Source organism: Myotis daubentonii, chromosome X, assembly GCF_963259705.1.
Source record: "Myotis daubentonii chromosome X, mMyoDau2.1, whole genome shotgun sequence".
Lineage (NCBI taxonomy): Eukaryota > Metazoa > Chordata > Mammalia > Chiroptera > Vespertilionidae > Myotis > Myotis daubentonii.
Window position 1 is genome coordinate 40,163,348 of NC_081861.1, and position 16,686 is coordinate 40,180,033.

General features: G+C 43.5%; 1 non-coding gene across 1 annotated transcript; it reads right to left on the minus strand.

Annotated features, from left to right (window-relative positions):
- Positions 1-13,744: 13,744 nt before the first annotated feature.
- LOC132225362 (U6 spliceosomal RNA) lies at positions 13,745-13,852 on the minus strand. The gene has a single exon (XR_009450881.1). It is a non-coding gene; the product is annotated as a U6 spliceosomal RNA (small nuclear RNA).
- Positions 13,853-16,686: the final 2,834 nt, after the last annotated feature.

A 16,686-nucleotide genomic window follows, 5' to 3' on the forward strand; every position in this document is an offset into this window, starting at 1 on the left:
AGTTTTGAGGCTACATGACATCACAACAGACTGCAAGATTAAATAAGAGAATTTAGTTGTCTACTGTTAAGGCAAATATTAAGGAGATCTGCAAAAATGTAAAATAGCACTAATATTAAAAACTTTAATGATTTTTTTAAAAAAATAATGTATTATTTTTTAGTAGGACAAAATTTTGAAGCAATTCTTTACTCAAATTTATCCTATTAAAGAGTTATTTTATTTTTCAGTTACAGTTGATATACAATATATTAGTTTCAGGTGTACAACATAGTGATTACATATTTATATAATTTACCAAGTGATCACCTTAATCTAGTCCCCTCTGACACTACATAGTTATTAGAACATCCCTTATGCTGCACTTTACAATCCCATGACTTTTCTAAATAACTTTTTTTAAAGGTTTATTTTATTAGGGAAACATTGATTTGTTCCACTTAATTTATGCATTCATTGGTTGATTTTTGTATGTGCCCTCACTAGGGAACAAACCCACAACCTTGGTGTATTAGGACAATGCTCTAACCAACTGACCTGCCTGCCCAGGGTCCCCCATGAATATTTTGTCTTTTTGGTTTTAACATTTTACAGAGAGGAAGGGAGAGAGATCGATCAGCTGCCTCCTGCACACCCCCTACTGGGAATCAATCCCGCAACCAAGGCATATGCCCTTGACCAGAATCAAACCTGAGACCCTTCAGTCCAAGGGCCGATGCTCTATCCACTGAGTAAACTGGTTAGGGCCTCCCCATGACTATTTTGTAACTACCAATTTATGGGTAGTTACAAGGCTGTAACTACCTTAATTTATACTTAATTTCTTCACCCAACCTCCCATCTCATCTGGCAACCATTAAAATGTTTTCTGAGTGTATGTTTTGGTCATTAGTTTTTTAGATTCGACACTTAAAATCATGTCATTTGTCTTTCTCTGGCTTATTCCACTCAGCACAATACACTCTAGGTCCATCCATGTTGCAGATGGCAAGATTGCATTCTTTTTTATGGCTGAGTCATTCCACTGTATGTAGGCACCACTTTATCCATTTGTCTATTGATGAGCACTTAGGTTGCTTCCATGTCTTGGCTATTAATTATAAAGGCAACAATGAACATATGGTTGTACGTATCTTTTCAAATTACTGTTTTGGGTTTCTTCAGGTAAATACCCAGAAGTGGAAATCTTAGTGTCTTATTACAGCCTTAATTAAAGTCTATTTTGTCTGGTATAAGTATTGCTATCCCAACTTTTTTTCTTTCCATTTTCATGAGATAATCTTTCATTCTACTTTCACTCTGTCTTTGGATCTGAAGTGTCTTGTAGACAGTATGTTTAAGGGTCTTGTTTTCTTATCCATTTAGCCACCCTGTGTCTTTTGATTGGAGCATTTAATCCATTTGTATTTAAAGTAATTGTTGGTGTGTATTTATTGCCAATTGATTTATATATTATATAATAGTTTTTTTTAATCAATTGATTTTTTGAGAGGAAGTGACAGATTCTGGTATGTGCCCTGATTGGGGGTGTTGAACCCACAACCTTGGCGTTATTGGGATGATGCTCTAACCCAGTGGTCTGCAAACTCATTAGTCAACAGAGCCAAATATCAACAGTACAATAATTGAAATTTCTTTTGAGAGACAAATTTTTTAAACTTAAACTATACAGGTAGGCACATTGTTATTAACTTAATTAGGGTACTCCTAAGCTGGCCTTCGCTAAAAACGCCCTCGATCTGATTGAAACTTCGTGGCAGAAGTCGCACTGTACGTGCGCGCCCGCACTCAAGGGGCCAAAGAGCCGCGTGTGGCTTGCAAGCCGCAGTTTGCCAACCACTGCTCTAACCAATTGGGGTGCTTGGCCAGGGCCTTGATTTGTATTTTTGGTCTTTATTTTCTTAAAGAAGACCCTTTAACCTTTTAAAATTGATTTTTAGAGGGGACGGGAGTGGGAACATTGGTAGGCTGTCTCCTGCATGCTCCCAACCCAGGCATGTCCCCTATCAGAAATTGAATCTGCAACCTTGTGAACGGGATGACACCCAACCAACTGAAACACACTGGCCAGGACTTTAACATTTCTTGTAATACTGGTTTAGTGGTGATGAGCTCTAGCTTTTTCTTGCCTGGGAAATTAAGATTCTCTTTGTCTTTAATCTTTGCAAATTATGACATGTCTTGGTATAAGGTTCTTTGGGTTCATCTTGTTTGGAACTCTCCACTTTCTGGACTTGTATGTCTATTTCTTTCACCAGGTTAGGGAAGTTTTCCATCAGTTAGGTCCTGTTAGCCAGGTTGGTGGAGACTCAGATGTGGTGCCAACCTGTTGGTTGTGTGGGGGAGGGTTCAGCAAAGGAACAGTGGCCTCTGCTACAGCTCAACGAAAGTGAGTCCCTAGTTAGTCAGTGTGTATGGGCCATTTCAGAGGAATGCCTGTGACTCCAGCAGCCCTCTGTCTCACTCAGCCAAAATCCCCGCTGGTGTTCACAACCAGAAGTTACAGAGACCTCCCAGCATTGGAACTTTGGGCTGGGCTCCTGGCGTGTGGCTGGGGACCCCTTGCTCCTCAGGGGGACCTCTAAAGCGGATATATTCCTGACTTTAATTGCCATACATGGGTGTGGGACCAGCCCTATCTGTACTCTACTCCTCCTACCAGAACACTGGCTTTCTCTACAAACCTTGAATAGGTAAGATTAGAATTGAAAGAGAAAGGAACTTGGGCACCAGTGTTGGCTGGCTGTGTGTAAGGGGTTTCTTTTGAGCCTGGGAGTTGGACACAGGTTCTGGTTCCAGTGGCCTCTCGCTAGGTTGTACAATTGCTAGTACTAGTTTCCTCATCTGGAGAACTAGGTCTGTGCTTCCTGAAGGGAGAAGTGGATTTATATTTACCCACAAGAAGTGCAATATAAGATGTCAGCCTTTGTAAGATAATGCAGTCACCCCTGTGGTGATTCCTTGATGGCTTACTGAGAAGCAGGCAGCACCAGAGTGGTCAAGAGTTGGCAGATTCAAATCTTCACTATTCACCAGTTGTAAGCCTCAGTGTCACCTGCAGCATGAGGCCAGTGGGACCTCCCTCAGAGGCCTATGACCATGAAATGTAATAATGCACTAAAGCACTTGATTCAGTGTCTGGCTAGGAAAAGAAGAGGAATGAGGAGTGAGCAGGATGAAGGTTGATGTGGATCCCTCCCCTGCAGACATGTGCTATATGCTGGATAAAGCAGAAGGAAGACACAGCAACCAAAGATAGTGGGGAGGGGCAGTTCGTCATGGGAGAAGTTAGGCGGAAATGGTGCTCACTGACAGGCTGCTTGTCCAAGGCTGTTGATGGGGACTGGCAGGAGCAGCAAGTAGGACCGGATGCGGCTCTCAGCCTGACCCTAAGTGAAACTTCTCTTGATCAATTTGAATAATTGATTCCAGAAGGGCTGATAATTTAGATGTTTCATAGAGTCAGTTGCATTTAATAGTAGCAGTGAGGGGCCCTGGCCGGTGTAATTAAGTAGTTAGAGCATCGGCCTGCACATCATAAGGTCTTGGGTTTGATTCCTGGTCAAGGGTGTGTACCTGGGTTGCAGGTTCAATCCCCAGCCCTAGTTGGGAGGGTGCAACCAATCGATGTCTCTTCACGTCAATGTTTCTCTCTCCCTCCTTACACACTCTTTAAAAAGCAATGGGAAAAATATCCATTATCAATAAAAAAGTAGTTAAGGAACAGAAAAAACACCAGCAACATAGGCCTGGCCAGAGTCATTCTAGAAGCAAATAAAAAGGGAAAGTTAAAAAAGTTAACATTCTTCAATGAAAAACCTCACTGCTATCAAAACTGGAATTATAAGCTATTTTTTTAAAGTTTTTTTTTTAAATTATAACATGCATACAAAAAGTGCACTTATAAGTGTATAGCGTGATACATTTTCACAGGGTGAATCCAATTGCATCGCTACAACCCAGATCAGGAGACAGACCATGATCAGTATCCCGGAAGCCCCTCCTTGGGTCCCCTTTCCAGTCACTATTACCCCAAATGTAACCACTATCCTAACATCTAACAGCATAGATTACTCTTGCCTGTTTTTACATTTTCTATAAATGAACTAAACTGCACTTTTGTCTTCTTTTGCTCACTATAATCACATATTGACCCAAGTTATTGTGTGTAGTTTGCATCGGTTTCATTGCTGCATAGTGTTCTAGTGTGTGCATACACCACAATTTATTTTCCTGTTGATAGGTATTTATATAGTTTCCAGTTTGGGGCTTTTATCACTAGTGTTGCTGTGAACATCTTTGTACATATCGTTTGTCAAACATGTATGCATCTCATTACAGGTGATTTAGGTTTCATTTTTGTATTTCTTAGGCTGTATAGATACAACAAAAATGCTTTTATTGGTTGTGTATATATAAGTGAAATGGTATCTTGTCTTTAAACTTTTTAAAGAATGTGTAATTAAAAGAAAGCTAAAATTTCTACAATGAGTATATTTATAATCTGAAAAACATTTTTTAAAGAACAGGAAAATTAACTTTCGGTGTTAGAATAGAGCCATTCATATATGTTGCGTGCGCTGTCTATATACATATACATATATATTATTTCAGAGAGGGAGAGAGAGATAGAAACATCAATGATGAGAATCATTGATCGGCTGCCTCCTGAACGCCCCACACTGGGAATCAAGCCTGCAACCCAGGCATGTGCCCTGACCAGTAATCGAACAGAGACCTCCTGGTTCATAGTTTGATACTGAGCCATGCTGGCCAGCCAATTGCGTTTTGTTTTTTTTTTAAAGCAAAAGAGGAATCTAATACAAGCCTTCATAGATGTCTCATGGAACCCAAGGAAGGGGGCAGCCAGGCTTCAAAAGGCCAAAACTAGGGCTTTGAAGCCATTGAGAAGCCAGGCAGGCTGCTCTCTCCCTTAGGACCTTTCTTATAGCTTCTTTCTGCATGTCCGCGTTACTCTTGTCCCACTTGGCAGACCAGCCTCGTCTCCTCTAGCACAAGGCCAAACGTGGCCTCCTCTCTGTCTCAGGTTAGCTGGCCCCTGGGAATGGGTGGGAATAATTGAATCCTAATAGCATTATCATGAGAGGGTGAGCCTGAATGGCCCAGTCAGCTGTGGCTGAGGGGGCAGGGTCCTGTATAATCATGACTGCTCTGTGGGTGGGCTGGGTGGTCTCCAGAGAGAGCAGTGTGGAATCAAGCCTGCAACCCAGGCATGTGGGCTGAACAGGCATCCCCAAGAGCATTTACTCCAGTGGAGCTCTGAGCTGGAAACCAGACCTGTGTGCTAATCCTGGTGTTGCCTCAAGAAATACCTTATGTCTCTGGACCTTTATCTCTTCCTTTTACTAGTGTTCACCCAGTGCTTTCTGCAGGCCTTTCTGCTGGTTTTTGTTTAAGTTTGCTTTTCTGTGGGTATTTTCAGAAGCTTCCAGGAATACCAAGACATGGGAAAGATAACATGTCAAATAAACAAGAGAGAATCCTGAAACAAATTAGACAGGCCGATGAGCTGTGGGATTTGAAAAAGACATACCCTTTTGAGCTAAAAACAAATTCTTGGGTTTGGACTGCAAAGATAGGCATCCAAGCTACAATCAAATGCTCCTGAGATTCAGGAACTCCCCTGAGTCTTATCTGAAGCTGCTCCTTCTGGAGGGAGCCTTTGTAATTGAGTTCCAAATAACACAGGGTAGAGGTTGTGATTGAAAACATTGAAAAAAAGAAAGTAACCATAGGAGAAACAGTACAGGGTATATAGCAACTCTGTAATATTCATGCAACCTTTCTGTAAATCTAAAACAAAATAGCCAATCAAACACCCAAGGATTAAATTGGTTACGTATGCATTTTCTTTTTAAAAAAATATTTAAAGTTTTTGCCCTGGCCCGTGTGGCTCTGTTGGTTGGGCATTGTCCCATGTACAAGAAGGTTGTTGGTTCAATTCCCAGTTAGGGCACATACCCGGGTTGTGAGCTTGATTGCTGGGGTTCTTGTTCCAGGATCTAGAAGGGTTCAGCAATCTGGAGAAAGGCTGTGTGTAACTTAAAGAGTCCTGAGACGAAGCATAATTTTGAAAGGCATTTGGAGGTCGGAGCTTAGCTAAAAGGAACTAAGATCTCCACATCTCAGGACCCCATGCTTTTTATTAACACAAATTGTCCTGAGGCAAGGCAGAGATCTACACTTCAGAGGGGTAGGGTTTCATATACAGAGTCCATTGTCTGGGGAAAATCAGCCTGCGGCTGTCCAGGTGTTTGGCCAGTAAGAGGCAATAACATGTAGATTAAGATGCCCTGAGCTGTCTGGCAGCAAGCAATCATCCCTTTTCAGATTTGGGGAAATGCCTTCAGCCATTCCCAATAGGTGACAACACATGTGACTCAGCCCTTTTTGAGTCCCCAAGTTCCATCAACCTTTTGATGAAACTCTTGCAATTATGACATGCTGGAATTGGCTTCTGGCACTTGATCCCTGGTAGGGGGTATGCAGGAGGCAGCCAATAGATGTTACACTCTCACATCGATGTTTCTTTCTCTCCCTCTCTAAAAATCAATTTTAAAAAATCTTTAATTTGTTTTTAATTTTTCAATTACAGTTCACATTCTATATTATGTTAGTTTCAGATGTACAGCATAGTGGTTACACATTTATATAACTTACAAAGTGATTCCCCCCCAATAAATGTAATACTCACCTGACACCATATATAGTTATAGTACCCACCTGGCCCCATACATTATTACAGTATTGTAGAGTATATTCCCTATGATGTACTTTACATCTCCATGACTATTTTTTAACTACCAGTTTGTACTTTTTAATCCCTTTACGTTTTTTCACCCAGCCCCACCCCCTTCATCTGTCAACCATCAGTTTGTTCGCTGTATCTATGAGTTTGTTTCTGCATTGTTTGTTCTTTTTTGTTGTTGTTAATCCTCACCTAAGGATATTATTCCATTGATTTTTGGACAGAGCAGAAGGGAGGGGGAGAGACAGAGAGAGAAACATCGATGTGAGAGTGACACATCGATTGGTTGCTGCCCACAAGGGGCCCTGACCAGGGCCGGGGAATCAAGCCTGCAACTGAGGTACATGACCTTGACTGGAATCGAACCCGGGACCCTTCAGTCTGCAGGGCGACGTTCTATCAACTGAACCAATCTGGCTAGGGCATGTTTGTTCATTTTTTGGTTGTGTATATATAAGTGAAATGGTATCTTGTCTTTAAAAAAATTTTTTTTATTGATTTTTAGAGAGAGAGAGAAGAAGAGGAAGAGGGAGAGAGAGAAACATTGATCAGCTGCCTCCTGCATACCCCCTACTGGGGATCAAACCTGCAACCCAGGCATATGCCCTGACTGGGAATCAAACCGGCAAATTTTCAGTGCACAGAATGATGCCCAACCAACTGAGCCACACTGGCCAGGGCGGTGTTTGTATGACCTATTTTACTTAGCATAGTATGCTCTAGGCGAACCTTTTGAGCTTAGCGTGTCAGCATTTTGAAAAACCCTAACTTAACTCTGGTACCGTGTCACATACAGAAATTTTTTGATATTTGTAACCATAGTAAAACAAAGACATATTTTTGATATTTATTTTATATATTTAAATGCCATTTAACAAAGAAAAATCAACCAAAAAAATGAGTGCGCGTGTCACCTCTGACACACGTGTCATAGGTTCGCCATCACTGCTCTAAGTTCATCCGTGTTTTTGCAAATGGTAAGATTTCATTTTTTTTTTTTAATCCTCATCAGAGGACATGCTTTGAGAGAGGAAGTGGGAGAGACACATTTATGTGAGAGAGAAAATTGATCAGTTGCCTTCTGCATGCTCCCCTGGGGATCAAACCTGCAACCAGCAATTTTTCAGTGCATGGGACAATGCTCAACCAACTGAGCCACTCAGACTGGGCAGATTGCATTTGTTTTTATGGCTGAATAATATTCCATTATATATATATATATATATATATATATATATATATATATATATATATATATATATATATATATATACTAGAGGCCCGGTGCACAGATTCATGCACTGGTGGGGTCCCTCAGCCTGGCCTGCTGGGATCAGGCTGAAACTGGCTCTATGATATCCCCTGAGGGATCCTGGATTGCAAGAGGGCACAGGCCAGGCCAAGGGACCCCACCAGTGCACAGTTGGGGCTGGAAAGGGACCACGGGAGGGCTCCAGGGGGGCTCCAGGGCATGTCCGGCCCATCGCGTCCAGTCCCGATTGGCCAGACCCCAGCAAGCTAACCTACTGGTTGGAGTGTCTGCCCCCTAGTGGTCAGTGTGCATCATAGCGACTGGTCAAACTGTTGAACGGTCAGACACTTAGCATATTAGGCTTTTATTATATAGGATGCCACCTTTTCTTTTTCCAATTGTCTATCAATGGATACTTAGACGTCCATATCTTGGCTATTATAGATGACTAGAGGCCCAGTGCACGGAATTCGAGCATGGGTGTTGTCCTTAGGCCTGGCTGGTGATCGAAGCACGAGCGTCTGGTGTGGAAGGGCAGATCCCAGCTGACCTCTGGGCCCTGGGCAGCACCTGAGCCCCCGAGTCCCCACACGCCCCCCTCTGCTTAAGTCACGGCGCCTGAGTCCCCACATGGAGATGCGGCGAGTGTAGCTGGACACTGTGAGGTGGGGCTCAGCATGGGCCTCTGGACCACCCAGCAGCGCCGCACGAAAGCCGGGCAGGCAGCATGCTCTCTCCTGGCTGGCCTCGCAGACCAGCTCCTGCATGAACCCACAGGGAGCCCAACCAGCCCCTGTGGTCCCGGTAGCTGCAGCCTGGCTCACCCAGGAGATGCCGCACGGGTGCGGGGTGGGCGCCTGGCACCTGAGCGTGGGGGCTTCCCCTGCACGTGAGCCCTGGTGTCCTGGGGGAGGGTAGCAGGGGGAGTGAGAGTGGTGTGGCAGGCACCCCACATTCTCACCACAACTTCGTCCCCATCACCCCTGCCCCCAGGTAACTGATGAGTGGTTGCAGCACATCACCAACGCCCACCATGTTCCATGCCTCCCCCTCCCGGTGGTCATCACACGTCATAGGGAGCGGTCGAACTCCCAGTCAAACGACGGCCCAAGGAGACAGTTTGCATATTAGGCTTTTATCATATAGGATGTTGCAATGAATATAGGGATGCATATTATCTTTTCAAATTAGTGTTTCTGTTTCTTTTGGATAAGTACCCAGAGGTGGGATTGCTGGGTTATATGATAGTTCTATTTTTAATTTTTTGAGGCACCTCCATGCTGTTTTCCACACACCAGTCTGCATTGCCACAAACAGTGCATGAAGGTTCCTTTTTCTCCACATCCTCACCAACACTTGTTTGTTGATTTATTGATGATAGCCATTCAGATGGGTCTGAGGTGATTTCTCATTGTGGTTTTAATTTACATTTATCTGATGATTACTGACTTTGAGTATCTTTTCATATGTCTGTTGACCATCTCTATGTCCTCTTTGGAGTACTGAGCTACTCAGCCAGGGACCTCTGCTCATTTTTGAATCAGATTGGGTTTGTGTTGTTTTTTGGTGTTAAGTTGTATGAGTTCTGTATATATTTTGGATATTAACCCCTTATCGGACATATCATTAGTGAATATGTTCTCCCATTCAGTAGGTTGTCTTTTCATTTTGTTGATGGTTTCCTTTACTGTGCAAAAACTTTTAATTTGATATAGTTTCATTTATTTTTTCTTTTGTTTCCCTTGCCCAAGGAAACATATCCCAAAAAATATAACCAAGAGCAATGTCAAAGAGTTTATTGCCTGTGTTTTCTTCTAGGAGTTTTATGGCTTTGGATCTTACATTTAAGTCTTTATTCCATTTTGAGTTTATTTTTGTATATGATGTAAGAAGGAGATCTAGTTTCATTTTTTGCATGTAGCTGTACAGTTTTCCTAACACCATTTATTTAAGAGACTGTCTTTACCCTATTGTATATTCTTTTTTTGTTTTATTGCTTAAAGTATTACAAAGAGTATTACATATGTCTCCTTTTTTCCCCCCGCCCTTGACAATCCTGTGGCCTCCCCTACCCCCCAGTGTCTTATGTCCATTGGTTATGCTTATATGCATGCATACAAGTCCTTCGGTTGACCTCTTACCCCCTCCCTCCTGCCCCCCAACCCTCCCCGGCCTTCCCGCTGCAATTTGACAATCTGTTTGAGGCAGTTCTGCCTCTGTACCTAATATTGTCCATAAGTTTATAATGGTCTTTATTATCCATGAATTAGTGAGATCATGTGATATTTTTCCTTCATTGACTGGCTTATTTCACTTAGCATAATGCTCTCCAGTTCCATCCATGCCGTTGCAAATGTTAAGAGTTCCTTCTTTTTTACAGCAGCATAGTATTCCATCGTGTAGATGTACCACTTTTCTAATCCATTCATCTACTGATGGGCACTCAGGCTGTTTCCAGATCTTAGCTATGGTGAATTGTGCTGCTATGAACATAGGGGTGCATATATCCTTTCTGATTGGTGTTTCTGGTTTCTTGGGATATATTCCTAGAAGTGGGATCACAGGGTCAAATGGGAGTTCCATTTTCAGTTTTTTGAGGAAACTCCATACTGTCTTCCATAGTGGCTGCACCAGTCTGCATTCCCACCAGCAGTGCACGAGTGTTCCTTTTTCTCCCTGTCCTCTCCAGCACTTTTCGTTTGTTGATTTGTTGATGATAGCCATTCTGAAAGGTGTGGGATGGTACCTCATTGTTGTTTTGATTTGCATCTCTCGGATGATTAGTGACTTTGAGCATGTTTTCATATGTCTCTTGGCGTTCTGAATGTCCTCTTTTGAAAGGTGTCTATTTAGGTCCTTTGCCCCTATTGGATATTCTTGTCACAGATTAATTTACCATAAAGGCGTGGGTTTATTTATGGGCTCTCTAGTCTATTTCATTGATCTATATGTCTGTTTTCATGCAAGCACCAGGCTGTTTTGATTACTATGGCCCTTTAGTATAGTTTGATATCAGGTAGCATAATACCTCCAACTTTGTTGTTGTTGTTGTTCTTCTTCTCCTGCTTCTTCTTTTTTAAAATATATATTTTATTGAAGAAAGGAAGGGAGAGAGAAACATCAATGATGAGAGAGAATCATTGATTGGCTGCCTCCTGCATGCCCACCACTAGGGAGTATCAAGCCTGCAACCGGGCATGTGCCCTAGGCTGGAAGCAAACCTGGGACCCTTTAGTCTACAGGCTGATGCTCTATCCACTAAGCCAAACCGGTCAGGGTCCCATTGGTTTTTAGAGAGAGTGGAAGGGAAGGGGAGAGACAGAGAGAGAACCATCTATGTGAGAGAGAACCATCGATGTGAGACAGACACATCGATTGGTTATTGCCCACACAAGCCCTGACTATGGCCGGGGATCGAGCCTGCAACCTAAGTATGTGCCCTTGACCAGAATCATACCCAGGACCCTTCAGTCCATACTGACTAGGGTTTCATTGATGTTTCTATCTCTCTCTTCCTTCCTCTCTGAATTCAATAAAAAATATATTTAAAAAATATAGTAATATTGTGCTACAGACTGGCTGTGGCAATTAAATGAGACAGTGTGTTAAAAGTGCTTGGTTTGCTCTAGCCAGTTTGGCTTAGTGGCTAGAGAATCGGCCAGTGGACTGAAGGGTTCCAGGTTCAATTCCAATCAAAGGCACATACCTCCCTTTCAGGCTCCTCCCCAGCACAGGCCCTGGTCAGGGCTTGTGCAGGAGGTGACCAATCAATGTGATTCCCTCATGTTGATGTTTCTCTGTGTCTCTCCCTCTCCCTCTCCCTTTCTCTCTCTCTCTAAAAAAATCAATGGAAAAATATCCTTGGGTGAGGATTAACAAAAATAAATCTTCTATATATGTAAAAGACTAATATGCAGTGTCCCCTAGGGAGTTCGACTGACTGGGAGTTTGATCACTTGCTATGATGTGTGCTGACCACCAGAGGGCAGCGCAGAATGAAGGAAGGTCCCAGCTGGCAGCCAGCAGTTGGGGAAGGGAGGCCCCAGCCGGCGGGTGGCAGCTGCTAGGGACCCTACCCGTGCACGAATTTCATGCACTGGGCCTCTAGTTAATAAATAAAAATGTTTGGTTTATTGTCAGGACTTAGTAACTGACATTTTGAAGAACACTAGAGACAGTATATTTTTTCATCATCTATTACTGGGTAACAAACTATCCCAAAACGTAGTGGCTTAAAACAGACATTTTGTTTCTATCACATTTTTGTGGGTCAAGAACTTGGGCAGGCCTTGGCTGGGTGGCAGGGACTAGAGCAGCCGTGGGCAAACTATGGCCCGCGGGCCGGATCCAGCCCGTTTGAAATGAATAAAACTAAAAAAAAAAAGACCGTACCCTTTAATGTAATGATGTTTACTTTGAATTTATATTAGTTCACACAAACACTCCATCCATGCTTTTGTTCCGGCCCTCCGGTCCAGTTTAAGAACCCATTGTGGCCCTCCAGTCAAAAAGTTTGCCCACCCCTGAACTAGAGGACCCACTTCTAAGATGGCTTCTTCACTCATGTGCTGAGCACCTTGGTGCTCCTTGGTCTCTCTCCAGATGGCACATTATCCACCAGGGCCTCTCCATGTGACTCGGGCTTCTCATGGTGTGGTGATCTCAGCTCAGGGCAGTTGAGTGCTTACATGGCAGTTGGCTTGACTGAGTGTCCCAAGAGACAGGAACTGAAAGCTGCCAGTCTCTTAAAACCTGGAGCCTGAAACTGACACCAGGACCAGCTTCATGGTCCTGTGACCTGTGCAGCCACACAGGGCCCTGTACTTAGTTTGATGCACTGATTTTGCCATCTTGACATTAAAAAAATTTATTAATATTAAGTTGGCATACAATATATATTAGTTTCAGGTGTTCAACATAATGAATATATATAATAGAGGCCTGGTGTATGAAATTAGTGCACTGGGGAAGGGGGGCCTCAGCCCGGCCTGCACCCTCTCGCAGTCTGGGAGCCCTAGCAGAATGTCCCTGTGGGGGGGCGGGCCTAAGCCAGCAGTCAGACATCCTTAGTGCTGCCACAGAGGCAGGAGAGGCTCCCACCACTGCTGCTGCACTCGCCAGCAGTGAGTCTGGCTTCTGGTTGAGCAGTGCTCCCCGTGTGGGAGCACGCTGACTACCAGGGGGCAGTCCTGCATTGAGCATCTACCCTCTGGTGGTCAGTGTGTGTCATAGCCACTGGTCATTCTGCCATTCAGTTGATTTGCATGTTAGCCTTTTATTATATAGGATATATTATGATGTGTTCATCACACAGGTTTTTTTAAATGTTTTTATTTATTTGAGAGAGAGAGGAAATGAGGGAGGGAGGAAGAGAGAGAGAGACATCGATGTGAGAAACACTGACTGGTTGCCTCCCATGAATTTTTTTTTTTAATTGATTTTTTACAGAGAGGAAGGGAGAGGGGTAGGGAGAAACATCGATGAGAGAGAAACATCAATTGGCTTCCTCCTGCACACCTCCCACTGGGGATGTGCCCACAACCAAGGTACATGCCCTTGACCGGAATCGAACCTGGGACCTTTCAGTCCGCAGGCCGACACTCTATCCACTGAGCCAAACCTGTTAGAGCCACCACTGAGTTTAATAATCATCTATCATTGTACAAATTATTTGAATAGCATGGAATATATTCCCTGTGCTGTACACTACATTTTCATGGCCTAAAAATGTAGAATACTTCACGAAGTTGTATGTCATCCTTGTGCCAGGGCTATGCTAATTTTCTCTGTATCTTTTTTTAAAATATGTTTTTCATTGATTTTAGAGAGACAGCAAGGGAGAGGGAGAGGGAGAGAGAAAAATCGATCGGCTGCCCCCTACTGGGGATTGAAACCACAACCTGGTCATGTGCCCAGACTGGGAAACAAACTGAGCCAGGGCTTTGTATTGTTTTAATTTTAGTACATGTGCTGCTGATGTGAGCACTGCCATCTTGAAATTCTTTTTAAAAAATATATTTTATTGATTTTTCACAGAGAGGAAGGGAGAGGGATAGAGAGTTAGAAACATCAATGAGAGAGAAACATCAATCAGCTGCTTCCTGCACACTCCCAACTGGGTATGTGCCCATAACCAAGGTACATGCCCTTGACCAGAATTGAACCTGGGACCCTTGAGTCTGCAGGCTGACGCTCTATCCACTGAGCAAAACCGGTCAGGGCATCTTGAAATTCTTAATAAATTTTTAGAAGGGATCTCTCATTTTCAGCTTGGGCTGCCAAATATATACGTATATCTTTTGCTGTATTATATTGATCTAAGTAAGCAGTTACAGAACCCACCTGTATTCAAGGGATGGGGATATAGATCCCACCTGTCATTGGGAAAAGTATCAAAGAACTCATGGTCATCTTTAATGTGTCACAGCATGGTATAAGAGGAGAAAGAGTACTGGAATGAAGAAATCTGAGGCTGAGTCCCAGTTTTACACATAGACCATTATCATACAGTATTACAAGCACAATGAGAGAGAAGTATTTATAGGGCCCAAGGGAAGTATTCTAAACTTACATATTTCTAGATGCAGTGAGCCTGCTACTAACAAACCACTTCAGCTTTTGGGACTTCAGTTTTCTTCCATTTGAAATGCGGAAGTTGCTTCTAAAATCATGAACCTCTAATGGCCCATTTATAATTCTCTAAATGTGTGTCTGATATGGTATTCATTAGAAAAAGTGTTTCACAGGGCTCACCAATGGGAGGAGGACATGGGAACAGAAGGTGAATGAGCCACAAAACAATAACTATTAGTTTAATCAGAAAGCCTGACCTGTGGATATAAATTCAAGGTCAGCTACCTCCAACTTGCACTTGTTTATTCCACAAACACCCATTATAGATTACAGGGCAGACACAGTGCAGGAGTGCTGGGCTACAGTAGTGAGCTCTCATTTCACGGGCTTACAGTCTACAGTGGGCAGGCGAGCGTGCAGACAGTTGCACCCCTAGTGTTGAGTCCTGTGGTAAGGATGGCATAGGTCCTTGGGAACCTGCTCTGAGCATGCAACGGGTGGGGGGGGAAGGGTGCGGGGGGGGGGGCAGGCTGAGCCCTGAGGCTGAAGAGGAATTAGGTCTGGGGGGGGGGGCGGGTGGAATATGGCATACGTCATATCCTATACAGAGGAAGTGGACTGCAAAAAAGCCCAGTAAAAAGAAAGCTGGGAGACTTAGGGAACTGAAAGCCACTCTGAGTTGGCAGTGTAGAAAGGGAACATACAGGGTGGTGGGAGAAACTGCCTAGACTAGAGGAAACTAGTAAGGGGGGTGGAGAAGATGAGGCTGGAGAGACAAGTTGGGGCCAGATCATAGGGAGCCTTTAAGCCTTGAGAGGGAGCTTGCTTGGATTCTATCCTGAGACCCAGGGAAACATTGAAGGGTTTGGAATTGGATAGTGGCCTCTCCAGTTTGGGTATAAGAAATCACTGAGGTTAGCAGCGGATTGCTGAGATCGGGCTGGTTGGGGGTGGGGCATGGTATGCTAGAAGTAGAGACTAGTGAGAGGCTGTGGTTTGTAGTCTAGGTGAGAAATGATGGTGACTGGAACTAGGGCAGAGGCAGTGGAGATGGACTGAAATGGACAGATAAGAGAGACTTAGTAGAATCAACAAGACTTGTGATTGACTGAGTAGGGGAGGAGAAAGAGGGAGTTTGCAAAGATGATGCCCAAGTTTCTGGCTTGAGCAACAGTGTGGACAGTGGTGTAATTTACTGAGAGGGAAAGACCATGAGAAGAATAGTTTTCTGGTGGGAGGGTGGAAGGATCAAGGTTTCAGTTTTGGATGTGCAAATAACTATTGAAAAAAATGGGTTTGAACTGTGGGGGTCCATTTGTTTTTTTAAATTTTATTTTATTGATTTCAGAGAGGGAGAGGGGGAGAGAGATAGAAACATCAATGATGAGAGAGAATCATTGATCAGCTGCCTCCTGCACACCCCACACTGGGGATCAAGCCCGAAACCCAGGCATGTGCCCAGCTGGGGGTCCATTTATTTGCAGATATTTAAAAAAATACTATAGGTGTATTTTCTCTTATGATTTTCTTTAAAAAAAAATTTTTTTTTTTCATTTTAGTGAGAGAGGAAAGAGGCGGAGAGATTGGTTGCTTCCTGCATGCCTCCTACCAGGGATTGAGCCTGCAGCTGGAGCATGTGCCCTGACCAGGATATCAAACCATGGACCTATTGTTGCATGGGATGTTGCTCAACCAACTGAGCCACACTGGCCAGGGCTCCTTTTGATTTTCTTAATAAAACTTTCTTTTCTCTAGCTTACTTCATTGTAAGAATATAATATACTAGAGGCCCGGTGCACAAAATTTGTGCACTGGTGGTGGTGGTGGTGGGGTGTCCCTCAGCCTGGTCTGTGCCCTCTCGTAGTCCAGGATCCCTCACTCCTTACCACCCACCTGCTCACTGCTCCTTAGCACTGCCAAAGGCATTGAGCATCTGCCCCCTGGTGGTCAGTGTGCATCATAGTGACCGGTCATTTGCTGTTGGGTAGATTTGCATATTAGCCTTTTATTATATAGGATAATGCATACAATGTATAAAATACATATCAATCAATTGTTTATATTATTGGTAAGGCTTCCAGTCAACAGCAGG